This window comes from Arvicanthis niloticus, chromosome 8, assembly GCF_011762505.2.
Source record: "Arvicanthis niloticus isolate mArvNil1 chromosome 8, mArvNil1.pat.X, whole genome shotgun sequence".
NCBI classification, from domain to species: Eukaryota; Metazoa; Chordata; class Mammalia; order Rodentia; family Muridae; genus Arvicanthis; species Arvicanthis niloticus.
Window position 1 is genome coordinate 12,783,780 of NC_047665.1, and position 17,658 is coordinate 12,801,437.

Genomic DNA, 17,658 nt, shown 5'->3' on the forward strand with positions numbered 1-17,658 from the left:
AGGAAAAAAGTAAACAAACGTGGTCCTTTCTAGGATAGCAGACACTATCCTGCTGGTCTCCTCTCCGACCCTAGTGCTACAGGAAAGTCAGCAAGTGGAGTTTACTGGCAAGTCACTAAAAAGGATCAGGGGACTGGAGATGGGTCAGTGATCAACAGCACCCTGCTCTTCCTGGGTTAAATTCACAGCACCCACATCACAAATAGTTCACAGCCATCTGTAACTCCAGTTCCAGGGTATCTGACACCCTCTTACGGCTCCTCCGGGTATGGTGAAAATACATATAGGAAAGAAAAACACACACACACACACACACACACACACACACACACACACACACACACACACACACATATATTTAACAACAATAAAAGGTAAGAAATGGGGACAGACAACGGAAAGGTTCTTAAGTTCTACTAACTCTCTCTTTCCCTATACATGCAACCAGAGCCAGACCCCTGGCTATGGTGAAAGCACACTCAGGAAATCATAGGAAGTACTCAGATGACTCTTGATGACTTGAGACTCAAAACATGCACAAGGGTACAGTAAATATGAAAAATTAATATTTACCAACACTTAAAACTTTTCATAGTAATACAGAGTTGGGGGAGGTTCTATCTCTTCCTGAAGTCTATCTTTGTTGACTGAAGCTAATTACCCAGGCTGGCTACTGATCTTTAATTTATCTCTCAGGAGGTTAATTTCCAAACAAGATTATCCTTCAATAATAATCCCAAAGACCATTTATTTATAAGATGCTGAAGTAACTTATAAAAATGCACTGCACTGAGTGGGCACAGCATGGCAAACACAACTGGCTATATGTGCTTTCCACAGGCTCTTTCATGTCTTCCACGCAGCATGCTGCAGAAACCATGCTTGCATCACCCTGGAAACTGAAAAGGCCAGCAGAATACAATAACCTGATCAAGGTCACAGACCTTGCTGAAATAAATGCTCTACTGTAAACAAACACACACATAAGCAGGCATGTTAGAGACTGCCTGTGACCCAGCACTGAATGTGCTGAGGCAGGAAAAAGCCCTCAGGGCAAGCCTGAACTATAGTGATACTGTGGGTGAGGTGGGCACAGCTAAATCAGTGATGTTGTACCAAGGAGGTTAAGAAATGGGTTATTTTGCCGGGCAGTGGTGGCACACACTTTTAATCCCAGCACTTGGGAGGCAGAGGCAGGTGGATTTCTGAGTTCAAGGCCAGCATGGTCTACAGAGTAAGTTCCAGGACAGCCAGGGCTACAGAGAAACCCTGTCTCGAAAAACCAAAAAAAAAAAAAAAAAAAAAAAAAAAAAAAAAAAGAAGAGAAATGGGTATTTCAATTTCTCAGATATCAAGCATGATGCTTTGTGCCACCTATAATCTGAGCACTCAAGAGGGTAGGGCAGGAAGATCTCAAGTATCAGGCCGACCAGAGTCTAAAGCCAGCTGCTATCACCAACACTGTTTCATAAGAAGAAATCTGGTAACTGCTGAAGCAAAATCTTAACACCAGGTCCTCTTGTGAATAATATGTACACAGGAGAACTAACAACCAAAAGACTGGTCAACGGTAACTGCCAGGATGAGAAGTTTAGAACTTTCAACCTGTAACCCAAACCTCCAGAGAGGGAAAAGGGGCTGCAAACTCAGCCACCAATGAATGGCCAACAGTGTACACAATCCTGCCAAGACAAAACCCAGCTATCATTTTAGAGTTTCCATGTAGATGAGACCAGAGGTAGGTATCCCAGGAAGCCTTTGTAATAAACCAAAAAAACAGCAAATACACACCTTTTCTGAGGCCCAAGCTATTCTAACAAACCGTTCAACTTAATAAGGTACAGCCTATGGGTTAGAAACAAAGTTGCCAACCTAGACTCACAACTTGGTGTGAAGCATTTGTGTCTCCAGGATTTGATACACCTCCATGTTGACAGTGTCAGAACTAACTAAAACTGTAAAACCAACAACCAACAGTCAGTGTCCACGAGAACTTGTAGGTTTGTAGAAAAAGCCCACATTCGATGACAGAAAAATAACCTTTTTTTTAGCATTGTGGGAGGAATATACATTATCAAACACATTAATCTAGCTTAAATCTGAATTGAGATCTACTAAGTGATGAGTCATTTTCTTAGGCATGGTACCCATTTACAAAGAATAACATGTTTGTCTTAAAAGTTCCATGACACCTGCAATCTAAGACAACTTTCAGTATCTGATGATGGAAGGTAAACCTATAGTCAACGAAATCTTGATGGAGAAAGAACCTATCCACTTGGATCACATGGATAGTAATTTCAACTCCTCCCTGTGCAGAGTGCCAGGCCAGTCAAGGATACAGACCCTACCTTAAAAACAAAACCAACACAGACACTAGTAGGAACCACCTGCTGTTACTGTTTAAAATTGCAAAGCCTGGCAGGGCAGTGGTGGCCCACGCCTTTAATCCCAGCACTTGGGAGGCAGAGGCAGGCGGATTTCTGAGTTCAAAGCCAGCCTGGTCTACAGAGTGAGTTCCAGGACAGCCAGGGCTACACAGAGAAACCAAAAAAAAAAAAAAAAAAAAAAAAAAAAGCAAAACAAAACAAACCCCCCCCCAATTGCAAAGCCTGGTGATAACTTAATGTCTTCTAACAGTGATGATGTCAGCTCTGGTCAGTTGCTTGTTGAAGTGGACTAGTTACCTCAGAGACCATAACCATCAAAGTGCTGGGAATAAGCGTGCCAATGCTCACCCTAAAAAGCACACCTTTTCTTTCTTTCTTTTCTTTTCTTTTCTTTTCTTTTCTTTCTTTTCTTTCTTTTTCCCAGACAGGATTTCTGTGTAGCCCTGGAGGTCCTGGGCTCTGTAGACCAGGCTGGATAACTCAGAGCTCCACTGCCTCTGCCTCCCCGAGTGCTGGGACTGAAGGTGTGCACTGCCCCAGCTTTAAATAAGGCATCTTTATTGCTCCCTCTGCAGCTCAAGGAACTGCGACAGGAGAGAGATGGGACATGGTGAAAGCTGGAAGAGGAGGCATGCTACACAACACTTCTAGACATAACATGGCTGTTTCACTCTTGAATCTTAGCAGCTGTCTGCCTAAAATCTGCACAAGACTGGGCCAATCAGTTACACCATGAGGGAGAGGGGCTCAGGAGGCCTTTATGGCTTAAGGAATCTGAGCATCAGTTAATGTTGGAGAGGGGGTGTTCTGCAGTGACGTAGCCATTAGTCAGTTGCCCATGCTCCAGTGAATGACCCTCCATCCACACTCCTTTAGGATATAAATAAATGACATGAAAAGTCGACAAAGAGCTTGTTGGGAAAGGATGAGCAGGAGAGATGAGAAGAGGTCACAGGGATGAACATGATCAATACCTCATAATTGGGAATAAAAGTGTCATAATGAAGCACCACTGTGTATAATTAGTATAGGCTAATAAACTAGAAAAGGGAAAATTCAGTAAAGAGGCCAGCAAGATGGCTCGGTGTAAAAGCACTTACAAGCATGAAGAAGAAACAATCCAGTGGTGAAAGCTGAGTTTAGAATTGGTTTCTGCAGCACAGATACTATGTTTTAAAGTATACAATTTACTGTAAGATTTTTTTTTTGAGACAGTTTCTCACATAGCCCAGGATGCATTTGAACCTCTGATCCTCCTGCCTCCATATCCCAGTGCTAAAAACACAGATGTGTACCAGCACATTCGGTTTTATAATGAGAAAGAAGGAAGGAGGCCAGGGCCTCATGCATGCTATGTATGCACTCTAGCAAGTGAACTACATCTTAATCCCATTATTTCTAATATATTTTTTAATGGAGCCTACAAAATGGTTCAGTGGGTAAAGGCGTATGCTGCACAAGCCTGACAAGCTGACAAGCTGGATCCCCAGAACCAACCTAAGGATGGAAGCAGAGAACCAACTCCAAACTCTTCCTCTGACCTCCAAATGTACATTGTGACATGTGCCCAAACGGAATCTGGAGGGAGCCATATACAGGTATTTACCTGCTCATTTCAGTTTTCCCAACATTCTTGAAACCTCCCACCATAAAAGGTGACTTTGAGACAAAGTCACCTAAATCAGGTGTGGTGAGAGCCCACTTTGAAGAATAGAAGTCAAGAACAAAGGGGTCAATGGGTCAATGGCTTTAGATTCTGTAATCTGAGAATTGCAATTCAGAACCTTCTTGGGAATAAAGTAACACTTACTAGAAATCCCAAGTAAAACTTTAACACAGAACCTTCTTGGGAATAAAGTAACACTTACTAGAAATCCCAAGTAAAACTTTAACATACGCTATCTAAGCCTAAATAAAGGCCTCTGTACATCAAAGTACTGTAAGGAATCAAGGGATGCAGTACCTCCAAGATAGATCATTTGCATGTGAAAAACCCTGGCTTTCATACATAGCACCACCAAAAAATAAAAAAGGGAGAAAGAGGGCTCAGTTACTTCAAGTTGATGAAAAACTTGGCTGTCATAAACTTTTAAGTAGTATCTAAGTTCTTCAAAGCCCAAAACATTCTTAACAATTTAAGCAAAATCATCCCTTGGTCTAAACCCACAGATACCAAATTTTACCAACGACCACAAATCCAGATGATAGAAACCGCTACACTCAATTTTCTTTTAACCTTCCTTCTGAAATACAGCACCCTTTCCCCAGGAAAACACAACACAGTGCAGCTGACTTTCAAAAGAAGCCACAGATCTTACCAACCTTCTCTGCACATGCTGTAGACCTCAAAACACCTAAAACCCACCAATTGTGGCAGCTACTGACCTGCTACTCCAGCAAAGACTAGCCCTGTGCCAAAGGCACTAGGCACTCAAGCACCAACGACCACAGTGCAACTCAGGTAGGGTCCTCAGCTACCCTGGAGAATTATCGATGGCACACCAAAGCTCGCAGCCTTTATGTAGATCCTCAAAAGGTTCCTCTATATCCTGAAATTTCCAAAGATGAGACTGTCTCAAGAGTCAAGGTGAGCTCCCAGCCAATTAACACTAATAATATGATTGGGAAGGGGGCTAGCCACACAGAAAGACCAACCAAGGGATTGGAGGCTGCAGCTTTGAGCCCCAGACAGCAGTCAGACATCTAGAGAAAGGAGATACCAATTATTCAACCCATCAAGATGACACATGAACCATCAGTAGTCTGTAGACACACACACACACACTCATGTGAGCTCTGCTGATTGAGAGCACTCAGTATGCTGGTGTATGGCTGTGCCAGTACTCATCTGACCTGACTCCACAGGAGGATGCCCTCACAACCTCACTCCGAGGACCTCCTCTGACTGGTCCTTTGTATCCTTTTCTGACACAAAGCTATAATCATAAAAGACTATACTTTCTCTGTGGCTACTTAGTGAATTAACAAACCACAGTGACGCAAAGAGCAGAGAAGCTGAGGTGTGTTTCAGGGCTTCGTCAACTTTTGCAGAAGAAATTTACATAACCCTGAGGATAAAAATATGATAGTACACAAATCAGTTATTGAAGAGTCACAAAGAAATTTACTTCAGAACAATCATTTGGTAGACTATTATTAAAAGTGAAAACAAACTTTCACACTAATAAAAATGCACTTTTTACACAAAGAATTAAAATTAAATCTTAGCTAAAATATTTGAGACTGCAAGATGAAGAAGGTCACCATGTTTTCACAGTTGGCAGGTATTTCTGATTCTATGATCATCGTTGCTAAGAATGCACCATCACAGAAAAGAACAGTACAAAGAATTGGGCCATTACAGAAATGTTTGAAATTCTGTCCTAATTCTAAATCAAAATTTACTTGACTTTTTTTTAGTAAAATCACTCAAACAGCAACTTTAAAAGTCAAACACTAATACAATATAACCCAAAGCTACACTGATTTGATACTGACAAGCTAAGAAGTGACAATAGGAAAATAATGTCTTTGTTTTCTGAAGGGCAGAGATGTTTGCATATACAGTGAAAACACTGTGACTCCTAACCTGCAGCAGCTCTAATCTGAGGAAAGGTAGCCTTTGGACACAAGGGTATGGCTCAGCCCCAAGTGCAGAAGTACAGTACAAGGCGACACACAGTGAAGCTGTAACAGACAACACAGGCAAGTACTGTCAAATGTCTCAGATTCATTCACTGTTTCCCTCTGAATATTTTGGTCACAATACACTCAGAAACCTATTAACAACCCCCATATTCAGTTCTATGACTCTCTATAAGGAGTCAAACTTCTAGAACAGATGTTCTTCACAACTAATGGGTATCTACTAGCTACTTTTCTCACATCTTTGTGGGAGAGGGGGAAGGGCTGTCAGTTTAGATGACGGAAAGATTCCTTAACCTTTAGTTCACTCTCTTTAATAATAAATACTTAAAGTACCACCTTGTGATAGTTTGTATATGTTCAGTGAAGGGAGTGGCACTATTAAAAGGTGTGGCCCTGTTGGAGTAGGTGTGGCCTTGTTTGGTTGAGTAGGTGTGTCACTGTGAGTGTAGGCTTCAAGACCCTTATCCTAGCTGCCTGGAAGCCAGTATTCTGCTAGCAGCCTTCAGATGAAGATGTCGAAGGCTTAGCACCTCCTGTACCATGCCTGCCTGGATGCTGCCATGCTCCTGCCTTGGTGATAATGGACTGAACCTCTGAAGCTGTAAACCAGCCTCAATTAAATGTCCTTTTAAGAGTTGCTTTGGCCATGGTGTCTGTTCACAGCAGTAAATCCTTAACTAAGACACACCAGTTATCAAAACGGAATAAAGAACCTAAAAACTCAACCCAAGAATTGGTTTGAGAAAATGATATTCAAAGGGTGGAAGCAGTCAGTCTGAAAGTAAAGGCAGGAAGGTCAGGGATTAAGGTCAGCCTGGGCTACACCAGACCATGTATCAAAAAAATCCAAGAAAGAATAAGATGAAACTGATTCTCACTGAAGTTCTCCAGTGAGGGAGAGAGTGGACAGCTATACACTGAAGGTTCTATTCTACAGTCTGGAGATCTCCATTCATTTGAAGTTTGTAGACTGATTTTTGCATAGAGCAACTGGTCAAAATATTTCAAGTTTAACTAATTCATCTTATCACCACTACAATTAAGAATTTTTCAGAAGCCAGATAAATCCAAAATGAAGTAATACTGAGTTAGTATTTATAGAGAAAGAGAAAATGAGACTTCCCACTAAGGAAAAAAAAAAAAAAAAAGGTGCCTTTCGGTAAGAACATGGATGGCCACACTGGGACACTGGGGAGAGCATTCTGACCTCCTAACTTTCAGTGTATCTGGTACCTTATCTGCCACACACAAGGAAAGAGCTTACTCAATAATTGATATAATTGAGCTTACTCAATAAGGCAAGGTCCTCTTCTCCCATAAGTGACTCGTCCGGACTGAAAGGCGTGCAGGGATAAATACCGTGCTTTACATTAGTCTCTCCTTTTCTATCCTGCCCCAAAATTGTGCTCCAAGTCCCATCCCTGTACAGTCTACTTGAAAGGCCACAATAATGCCTTTCCCACTAAGAGCCCTGGGGCTTCACCAGCCACCACTGAGTTTTACTCTTGTTTTTAACTCCGTTTCATGTCTTCTAGCTTTTCTTCCTCTTGTTACTGGTAATTCCCCAAACCCCATTTGAACACTTCCTAACTTAGTCTCAAAGTAACCAGAAACCAAACTAGTCACTTGACACAGTATACAGAACAGAGAATGTAAAATATAGCATAGGACTGTAATTCTAGCATTTCAGAAGCTGAGGTAGGAGGACTGCTAATTTGATGCTAATCTGAACTACACAACAAGGTCCACACCAGCCTGAGCTACATAGTAAGAATCTGTTAAAGAAATGAATGCTATCATCAGTGTATTAGCTCTACATCTGAGATGTACAAAAACTTGGCCTTGGGGTATCCGTGAATCACTGTATAATACACAAACCTGTATGGATCTTTCGTCGGTTTATGTTCTGTCCATAATACTCCTATACTTCTCTCAGATTTTTGTTTGCACAGTGGTAAGACTGTACAATCTTCTGATAAGTCACTCCATTACATGTCTAGCCAGAGGAGGGAGCAGAGGTAGGTCCCTGTGGATGGACCAGAGAGACCAGTCCCACTGGCACAACAGTCCCAAGGTCTCCAGCTCAGTTGATTCTGACCATACACCACTGGATCTGACTTTTAGGTTTCCAGTGCTGTCCAGTCAATATCCTCATCCACTGTAGTGCTCTTCAGGGTTATACTTCACAACTAGTCATGAAGCAGAGAGGCTGAAGACCCATGTGAAGCTCTCAGGAGGAGATCCAAAATGGGGCCAGTAATATTTTCTCCTAGAGAGCTGGTCACAGAACTCAGGAGATACCCTTCTCTTCCAACAACCAGAAAACAGTAAACAGCTGACCAGGTTGGAGTTTCTTAGTAGAAGAATAGCAGAAGTAACTCAAGCTCTGGTAAAGTAACTCAAATGAACTCACTGGTTCACAAAATCCTTTGTTTGGTCTGCTGGTGCCCTTTCTTATCTGGGATGAATACATCTCAGGAATCTATCTTTACATTTCAGGGAAAACTGTATAACATCCATCAGTACTTCGGTTGCACTGCCACCATTAGCCACTGAAACAACACCTGGGTTAGGTCTTTCTACCCTGAGCCCATCACTATAATCTGTAGTGTTTTAACCTTACCCGAGCTGCACTGCACTCCCACATCTCCTTCCCAGTCTTTCTGGCTTGGATTGGCCATGAGGCGGCCTCGCACAGGAACAGGAGTGTGCAGAAGCAGCACCATGGCTCAGGACAATGCACGGATTTCTGACCCAGGCACCCTCTAGCTTCTCCACCTCATAAACTAAGTGTAGGTACAGGTTGGTGATTGTTTTGAAGACCCTCAGAGTCAGTCACCAACACAGAAAATAAGAGACTAAAAACTGTGATTGTTTACTCAACCATCACCTCATGGTGAATATCTATCTGTACAGCGGACTAAGATGTCCAGATACACTTACAACCTTGAGTTCCCATCATTTAACTCTGGCCATCGTACTCAGAACCTAAAGAGTGAATAAGGAAAGTAATTAGGGCAAAACTAAAACAATCTCTGCTTTTATAGAGCTCAACCTTTTTGAGAAAACTAGTCAATTTATTAAGCAAAGTACCACTCACTACTTTTTTTTTAAAGACTTATTTATTTTATGTATATGATTACACTGTTGCTGTCTTTAGACACACCAGAAGAGGGGATCAGATCTCACTATAGATGGTTGTGAACCACCATGTGGTTGCTGGGAATTGAACTCAGGACCTCTGGAAGAACAGCCACTGCTCTTAACCACTGAGCCATCTCTCCAGCCCCCCCCCCCACACACACACACACTACTTTTGAAAAGAACTAGGAGTGTGTACCCTAGTGAAGCCAAGAACTGCAGAAACTGCTGGTGGCTGTAGCAGGGACTGGGCTCAGTAGCATCACCCCAATTCACTGTCAACAGCAAAGGGAGGCTCGAGGAAAACATCGAAGGAAGATGCCGAATTTTAAAGAGAAAAGCAACAAATACCAAGACCCTGAACTTCCCCTAAGAAGGCAGAAGGAAAGGTACACAGGCTTCCCCCAGGCAGCTTCAACGACTAGTGCAAACTGAGGCTGAAAACACGCAGTGTAAACGCCACACTGCTCTGAGTAGCTTATGAAATCCTGCCCTTTGCTGCCCAGAACAGTAATTATCCTTCTGCCCACCTCCCTATGCAGTCCACTAACTACCCACACATGAATCACTTGGTAGGCACGGGGGCTCTCAGATCACACTGCTGCAGAACCTGCAGGCTCAGTTCCAATCTTTATTTAGTAAGAGTACAGATACAGTAGCGTTGTCAGTTTGGATACGCCAAAGAAAAGTCACAGCATACTTCCTTTAGCAAAAAAAGGTGGAAATTTTAGACTTAAAGGGAAAAACAAAACAGCAAAAAGCAAGTATGCCAAAGTTGTCAGGCTCTATAGTTAAGAGTGAACCTTCCAGGACTGCAGAGATGGTTCAGTGCCTAAGAGCTATGCTGCTCTTACAGAGGGTCCAAATTCAGTTCCCAGAACCTCCATAGGGTAGCTCACAGCTGCTGGAACTTCAGAGGATGTGATGGCCTCTTCTGGCTTCCATCAGGAACCACAAACACATGACATACATACACTACAACACAAATACATTCTATATAGAAATGAAAATAAATTTTAAAAAATCTTTAATGTATTTTCTTTTCTTTTAAAAACTAGACTCATGCTAATTTTACTGTTGAACCTCAAACTTCGAAAGTTAAGTCACAGTGAAGAGCCACTGTGAGCCTTTCTACATGACTTCACCATGGGTCCCCAGGACTGTGGACATCAAGCAGCTCATGGAGCAAAAGAGGAAATTAAAATACGTGTGTTTCTATTTTCAAAACTCAAACACCAAAGAAGGAACAGAAACATATTACTGGGGCAGGCAGGACAGATGACACAACAACGACTTCTAAAAACTGTCCCTGAATTACTGATTTCTGAATTACGTTAATGTTCACAGGAATATGTGACATGGGGGAAAAAAAAAACAACTGAAAACACACTAAGAAAATTAAGCAATGGCTGGGTCTACAATCCCAAAACTTAAGGAGCTGAGCCAAGAGGGTCCTAAGATCCTATCTCAAAAAGTCAAACATTACAAACACTATGAACCCAAAAAGACTAAGAAAGGATTTAATGCAAATAAACCAAATTTATACCCAACTGAAACTTTTTTCAAGGGAGCTTTTATTGTTTGCGTGTGATGTATGTATGTATGTATGTATGTATGTATGTATGTGTGTGTTCCCATGACATTGGACATGTGGAAGTTGATTTTTCCTTCTACTGTGAGACCTAAGGATGGAGCTCAGATGGTCTGAACAAATGCTTTTACACTACTGAGCCATCTTACCAAGCTAATATTTTTTAGATGGCTTTCTGGTTCAGAATATCACCCTGAGGCTATGTTTTGATGCTAATTCAGCTTCCCCAGGAGGGGCTGCCTGAGAATCACTACTCAGGACTTCATGTGACCCTTCTAATGAATAAAGAAACCAATCACTGGGCTAGTAGGCAGGACTTCTGGGTCAGAGAAAGGAAGAGAAGAGGCAGGAGAGAGATACAAGCTTTTGGTCGGGAAAGTAGAAGGACAAGATGAGGCTACTAGTGACCCCTGGTTCCCGCTGGAGAATTTAGATTTATTATGGCTTACAAGATTGGATTCTAGTTGTCGCCCCCAGTGATTGAGTTACTACCTTTGATTGTGAACTAAGTTTGGTGTTTTCCTTCACCCTGCGGCTCAAATGGGTTCCAGAGAGAAAGGTATGGCGGCAAAGCATGGGTTTGCAAGAAGTGTATCCCAAAAAGCCATGGGAACTTTGAATCGTGGAATTGGCATCATAGTCACCCTCCAGTGGGAACTTAGCAAGTTGGGTAGAGCTCTAATTCAGAAAGTTTCCACGAGATGAGAACAGGCTGGCATGCCAGCCAGTGCCTGGCCAGCCCACCAGGGCGTATCATGAACTGCATTTTTTAATATTTCCCGCAACACATAAAGAATGAAGTCAAATAACCTACAGCTGCTCTACTGACTAATTTTCTTTTCAAACGACTATGTATGCAATATGGGGGGAATGCAATTGCATTAATGCTGCTAAGACTACACATTTCAACATCAAAGAAAAAAAGCTGAATTCAATGTGAAACCTTAAAGTACTAACCTTGATTCCACACAGCATCAAAATGTGTGTGTGTGTGTGTGTGTGTCCCAAGTCAGTTCAATGGAAGCAGAACAGTAGCAGTTGCAAGGACATAACAGAGCTGGTGACCCTAAACTCCACTCCCAACCACAGGACTAAAACAACATAAGCATTTGGCAGAAAACTAAAACTTGAACCCTAGATCTCACAGTATGAAGCAAAACCCCCACATGTCTAACATTAACACAGCATGTCAAGTAAAGGCTTACTATGCTCTCAAATTGGAACAAGCTGAAGAAAAGGAGTGACTGTGTGATTAAAACACTGGATACAAAAAAAAAAATCTCATGAGTCTGCAATAATCCAGAGGAACACTAAGTAAAACAAACACACACACACAGAAAAAAAAGACTGCTGCATAATATCATGGCTTCTTTTCTGCTGCTGTGATAAAATACCCTGACAAAAGCAACTTGAGGGAGAAAGGTTTATTCTGGCTCAGAGTTCAAGGAAACAAATGCAAATCAAGGTAGCAGGAGACCGAAGCTGCTGGTCTGGTCGCAAGGCCCTGTGACCCACACTCAGGAAACAGAGATGAATGCATCTGCTCTCTGTTCCCTTTCTTCATTTCCACAGTGCAAGATCTCAGTCAGGGACCCATGCCAGCCACAGTGGGTGGGTCTCCCCACAGCAAGTAACTTCATTAAGATAATCCTGCACAAAACTCAGAGCCTTTTTCCCAGGTGATTGTAGATTCTGTCATGATGACAATTCCCAGAAACCATCACAAGTAGGAAAAAGAATATTTCCCTACCATCTGTGTCAGGAGCCAATTCAAGCTAGTTGTAGCAATATCAGTATACAATAAGACTGACAAACCCAACATAAAACATAATGCCTGAATTTTACAATGAAATGACTACAGGCAAAACAAAACAAAACCCTACAGATGTGGGAGTGTAAACCTGGAATCCCAACACTCAGCACTGGGATCACAAGTTTTGAGTCCAGCCTAGACTACAAGAGAGCCTGACTGGAGGGGGCACCTGGAGAGAGAGCTCAGTGGTTAAGAGCACCGGCTGCTCTTCCAGAGGTCCTGAGTTCAATTCTCAACAACATGGTGGCTCACAATTATAATGGGGTCTGATGCCCTCTTCTGGCATGCAGGTGTACATGCAGGTAAGAGAATTCATGCATGTAAAATGAATAAATCTTAAAAAAAAAAAAAAAACTACCTTTAAAAAACATCAAAGTATTTTGTTTAAATTCTTAGTAGTCTCAAGGCCTTGTTCAGCACAAAGCCTGATCCTCAGTACTTAGAAAAAGAACAACCTTTGTTTTTTTCACTTACTCTGGCAAAATGTGACTAATGCCCACACTGAATAGACCTACTTCAACATGGCATGAACATGCTGGCGAGTCCAGACCAACTTCCTAGCCTCAGCTAACTTCATCACTTCTCTAAGAGGTCCACCCACCTTTCACACTGCTCTAGAACAGAAGTCTAGTCCTGGTTCTATGTTAATATGGTTTCCTGTCCTAAAAAATAAGCAGCTGGCAACATGTGGAGGCTTGTTCCTTTAGCCCTAGCACTTGGGAGGCAGAAGCTGGCAGATCTCTGTGAGTTCAAGGACAAGCTGGTCTACAGAGCCAGTCCCAGATTATCAAGGGCTACACAGCTGTGGGTCCATGTTCTGCCCCACTGCTGGGGTGTGGGACACACTGTGGCCAGGGAGGCAAAATGCAGGGAGTGCTTGACTGCCTGGTCTCCCTGTATCTCAGTCATCTGGTGCTGGGCTTTAGGGGAGCGTTAAGACACCACTTGGGGTAGGAGAAGGCAGTCTGAGGTGGTGGAGGCCAAAGTTGGGGTTCCCTGACCCCTGGGGTGCTGCAAAGTCAGGAATGAAGGATTGGGGATCCATGGGCTGCGACTGTTGGGGGCTTTTGGGCTGAGGTCGACAACAAACCAGGGCACTTCCGATTAGCTCATCAGTGAAGGTAGGCGGTTGTCTGGGAGCACAGAGAGGTTTTCCACAGGAGACTTAGTGATGCCCTATAGGCCTTCTCAGGCCTTCTCCCCAAGGCGGTTTTGATGGAGGAGACAGTCCATATTTACCCATACTGTTAATTGACTGTTCATCGTGGAAAATGGATGAATACCAACTTCTCAGAGTAGACCAGAAATTTTGCAGGGAGGAACGTCCAAGAAGGGAGGCTTATTGGCTAAACCCTCAGGGCTCATCCCTATGTACCTCATAAGCATGGAGAAATCAGTTTTGGGAAACATGACCTACACGGGGAGTGTGATCTCGTGTTCTAGGTCAGGAATCTTGCAGGGAGGCACCTACCGTCTCAGGTGGTACCTGAGTGCTGGGGTCTCAGGCTGTCTCCACCTTACCTAAAGTTTTCTGGCATGGTCCACTGTCCCCCTCACAATGAGACATTGTCTCAAATAATACCGACTACATTTTTACTACAAATACCAACTACACTCATGTAAAATATGGTATTCAAGCCGGGCGGTGGTGGTGCACGCCTTTAATCCCAGCACTTGGGAGGCAGAGGCAGGTGGATTTCTGAGTTTGAGGCCAGCCTGGTCTACAGAGTGAGTTCCAGGACAGCCAGGGCTACACAGAGAAACCCTATCTGGGGAAAAAAAAAAAAGTATTCAAACTCTGACCCAAATTTGTTCTCATAAAAGTATCAGACACATGAAACTACAAGTGTTAACACATCTCAGTGTCCACTGGAGTTACTGTGTGCCAAGAATGAACTATAGTGAACTTTGGCCTGTTCCTGATAAGGTACTTAGGCCTCCTGGAGTAAAGGTAACTTCCACTAAGTTTCAGCTGGAATTCAAAGTGTGAATGGAAGGATAACTTCCTCTCCTGAAGACTACTAACTACTACCAATGTCAACTCCATTCCTACTGCCCCACCCACCATTTGAACTTCTTTTCTTTCCTACTGCAAATCTTCCTCTTCTCAGATATTCTTGGGCACATAAATCACTGTAAGCATAACTATAACTTGCCTATAAACTATTAAATTGTAAAGGCAAACTTCTTATTATGTACCGTAGTCCTACAAGACTCATAGAAAGGACCATACTATTTTTTTAAAGATCTATTTTTATCTAACATTCATGGATGTCTTGCCTGTATGTATGTATGTATGTATATGTGCAACATGTGCAAGCAATGCCTATGGAGGCCAGAAGAGGGCAACGGAGTTCCTAAAACTGGAACTACAAATCTGTGAGCTATCATATGGGCGCAAGGAACCAGTTAAGAGTCCTCTGCAAGAGCAGCACTTGCTCATAACAGCTGAACAACCTCTCCAGCTTTGACTCAGGACTATTTTAATTAGGTACCCAGTAAAAACAACTTAAACTAGATTCAATACGAAGTTACTTCCAAGCAAGCTGTTTACTTTATGACACAGACAAAACAGACACGAGTAACTGTGGCTGAGCTGGGAAGGAAGGGGAAGGGATCAACACTGACTTGTCCAGCTGTTGTTTTGGAACTACAAGGAAGAACTCTACAAGTCACTGTAGCCTGCAGAAAGATATGCTTCCTCCCAGGTTGCAGCTCAGGGGCTGAAGGCTTTAAAGTCTCCCCTCCAGGTGTGTGCCCAGTACTGCACAGAGGTGAGTTCCAACCAGAGGGCAAGGTCCTGAACAACGTTTTTCACACCAAAGCAGCTAGAAAAAAAAAAAAAAAAGAAAAAGAAAAAAAAAAAGCAGCCTCTCATTTAGGAAGAGAGAAAGAATAGACATTTAACTGCAAATCCTTGTTTTTAAATATCCTCTATCAAACTGAGGTTCTACTAATGAAATGAGCATGCAGATAGCATTTCCAACATCCATATACTCCACAATGATAGGTCTGTGTGCCTGAACCTTTCATCCACCTGCCTCCACCCCTTAGTACTGGGATTACAGGTGAATGCCATGGCTGGTTCCCTTAACGTGATTTCTAACACCGTAGAAAAAATGCTGCAAATAACTAACAATACAGCCAGTCCAGGTTTACCATGTTAACCACCCCAAAGGCCAGCTCTACAAAGAAGCTTTTCTAGGAGACTCTTACAAATGGTAAGGGTGCAATTTTGGATTTTGGACCACCCACAAAACAAGAGGCACACACAAATCACATCCCCATCATCACTCTAAAGGGAGGACTACTACCTGAGACACAGCATAAGGACACAGTCAAATCAAAAGTCCAGAAGCCATGGTCTTCAAGTTCAGTCTTGCACCAGACTCCCAGAGATCAAAACAGAGTCACTCCTACTGAAGCTGCCCAAACTGAAACTAAGTTGTTATCTGACCTTCAGAAAAATCAAAGTCAACAACCTGGTTTCCCCAGCAGGCCATTTCAATCCACAAGACAACAACTGTCCCTCAGTGAGGCGTTTTGATTCTTGGCAAACCCCATCCTAAAGTGAACGGATATGGAACTAGCTGTTTTTCTATTGCGTTCTCCCGGTTTCCACTTTGCAAGGGAAGTAGCTTTCAGTCCACCAATCCCTTTCATCCTTTGTTTTCAGCCTTCTTCTACCCCATAAAAGGAAGTTCCAAGCTCAACTACAGCAGTATTTTTCAGAGCTCCCAAAATGAAAATGTGAATTGTGATCCTAAGGAGAAAAGAACAGGGCACCTCAGAATGACAGAGAATGGCAGAGCCTCGGCCACAGGGCTTCCCGATCATACTGTGCAGTCTGCTCTGGAGCTGGCAATTAAAGACACTACCTAAAAAGCCAGCCCTGCCTCTATCCCCAGATTGGGGTTATGTGGTGGGGGTGCATCAACAACATGAAAGAATGCCTTCAATCCCTAAAACCTACTCTATTTAAGGAATGTTTACATGGTAGCCACTTTGTTGGAGTCCAGCATGTGCGGGCGAACTGCTCTACTACTGACTTAAATCAGTAAACCTTAACTTAACAGGATCTTAAATTATCCAAACTGGCCTTAAACTTCCAACTCTCCCCAACAGTTAGGGTTACAGTCCTGTTACTAGGCCTGATGAGGGGTGAGCAGGTGCAAAAACTGGATGTGGAATGCAGGATAGCAACATCACACTATCCTATGTAAGAGACAAGCAGCATCAGACCTCAGCTAGCCCAGAAAGTCTCAGAACATCTCCTTTAACAATAAAAGTGGACTTGACTAGAGAAATTCCAGAGTGAAAAATCTATTTTTAAAAAACCTTAAGCACAGCACAGCAGTTAGGAGCAGCAATGGCGGTTCTTCCAAAGGACCCATGTTTGATTCCCAGCACTCACATCTGCCTGACTGCAGTCCCAGGAGTTCAGAGCCCTCTTCTGGACTCCTTAGGCACCAGGCACACACACACACGTGGTACACAGACAAAACATCCATACACATACACTCAAAAATCCTAAGTATAAAAAGATGGCCCCTCACCGGTAGGCTTGTAGTCCAGGTTGAAAGAAGGATACTGGGTTAAAAGCCAGTCTAGGGACAGGAGACCTCAAATTAATTTAGACTGAAAGTCCTTTTGCTTGATCCATTTCTTAGGCATTTCAGTAGGATTTTAAGCTAATTCTGTTTTACTTATTGGAAGAAACACTACACGTCTTTATAAACATAGCAGGAAACCTTAATACACAATTATCAAATCCGATAACGGACATCCTGTAAATCCTGTTCGCCCATTAATGCTGAAGGGGTGAAAAGGAAGGCTAAAGATGCACCTCGTCTCTTCTATCTTTCCAAAATTTCATCACCTCAGAAGTGTGCTCAGAATGTATAGGTAAAAAACGTTTAAGATCCGGTTTCATTTTCACTGCCTAACAAAAGCTATGCAGAAGGCAATTACTCTCCATCAATCCTTTCAGGCTGCAGCTTCTTCCAGAAAATTCCAAGGAAAGTTAGTGAGGCATTCGCATTTCGATACGGATACCATCTTCCTCGCTAGTTACA

General features: G+C 42.8%; 1 protein-coding gene across 2 annotated transcripts in view; it reads right to left on the minus strand.

Annotated features, from left to right (window-relative positions):
• The window catches only part of Spin1 (spindlin 1), a 46,192-nt gene that overhangs the window by 27,608 nt on the left and 926 nt on the right, over positions 1-17,658 (minus strand). The window lies entirely within an intron of this gene.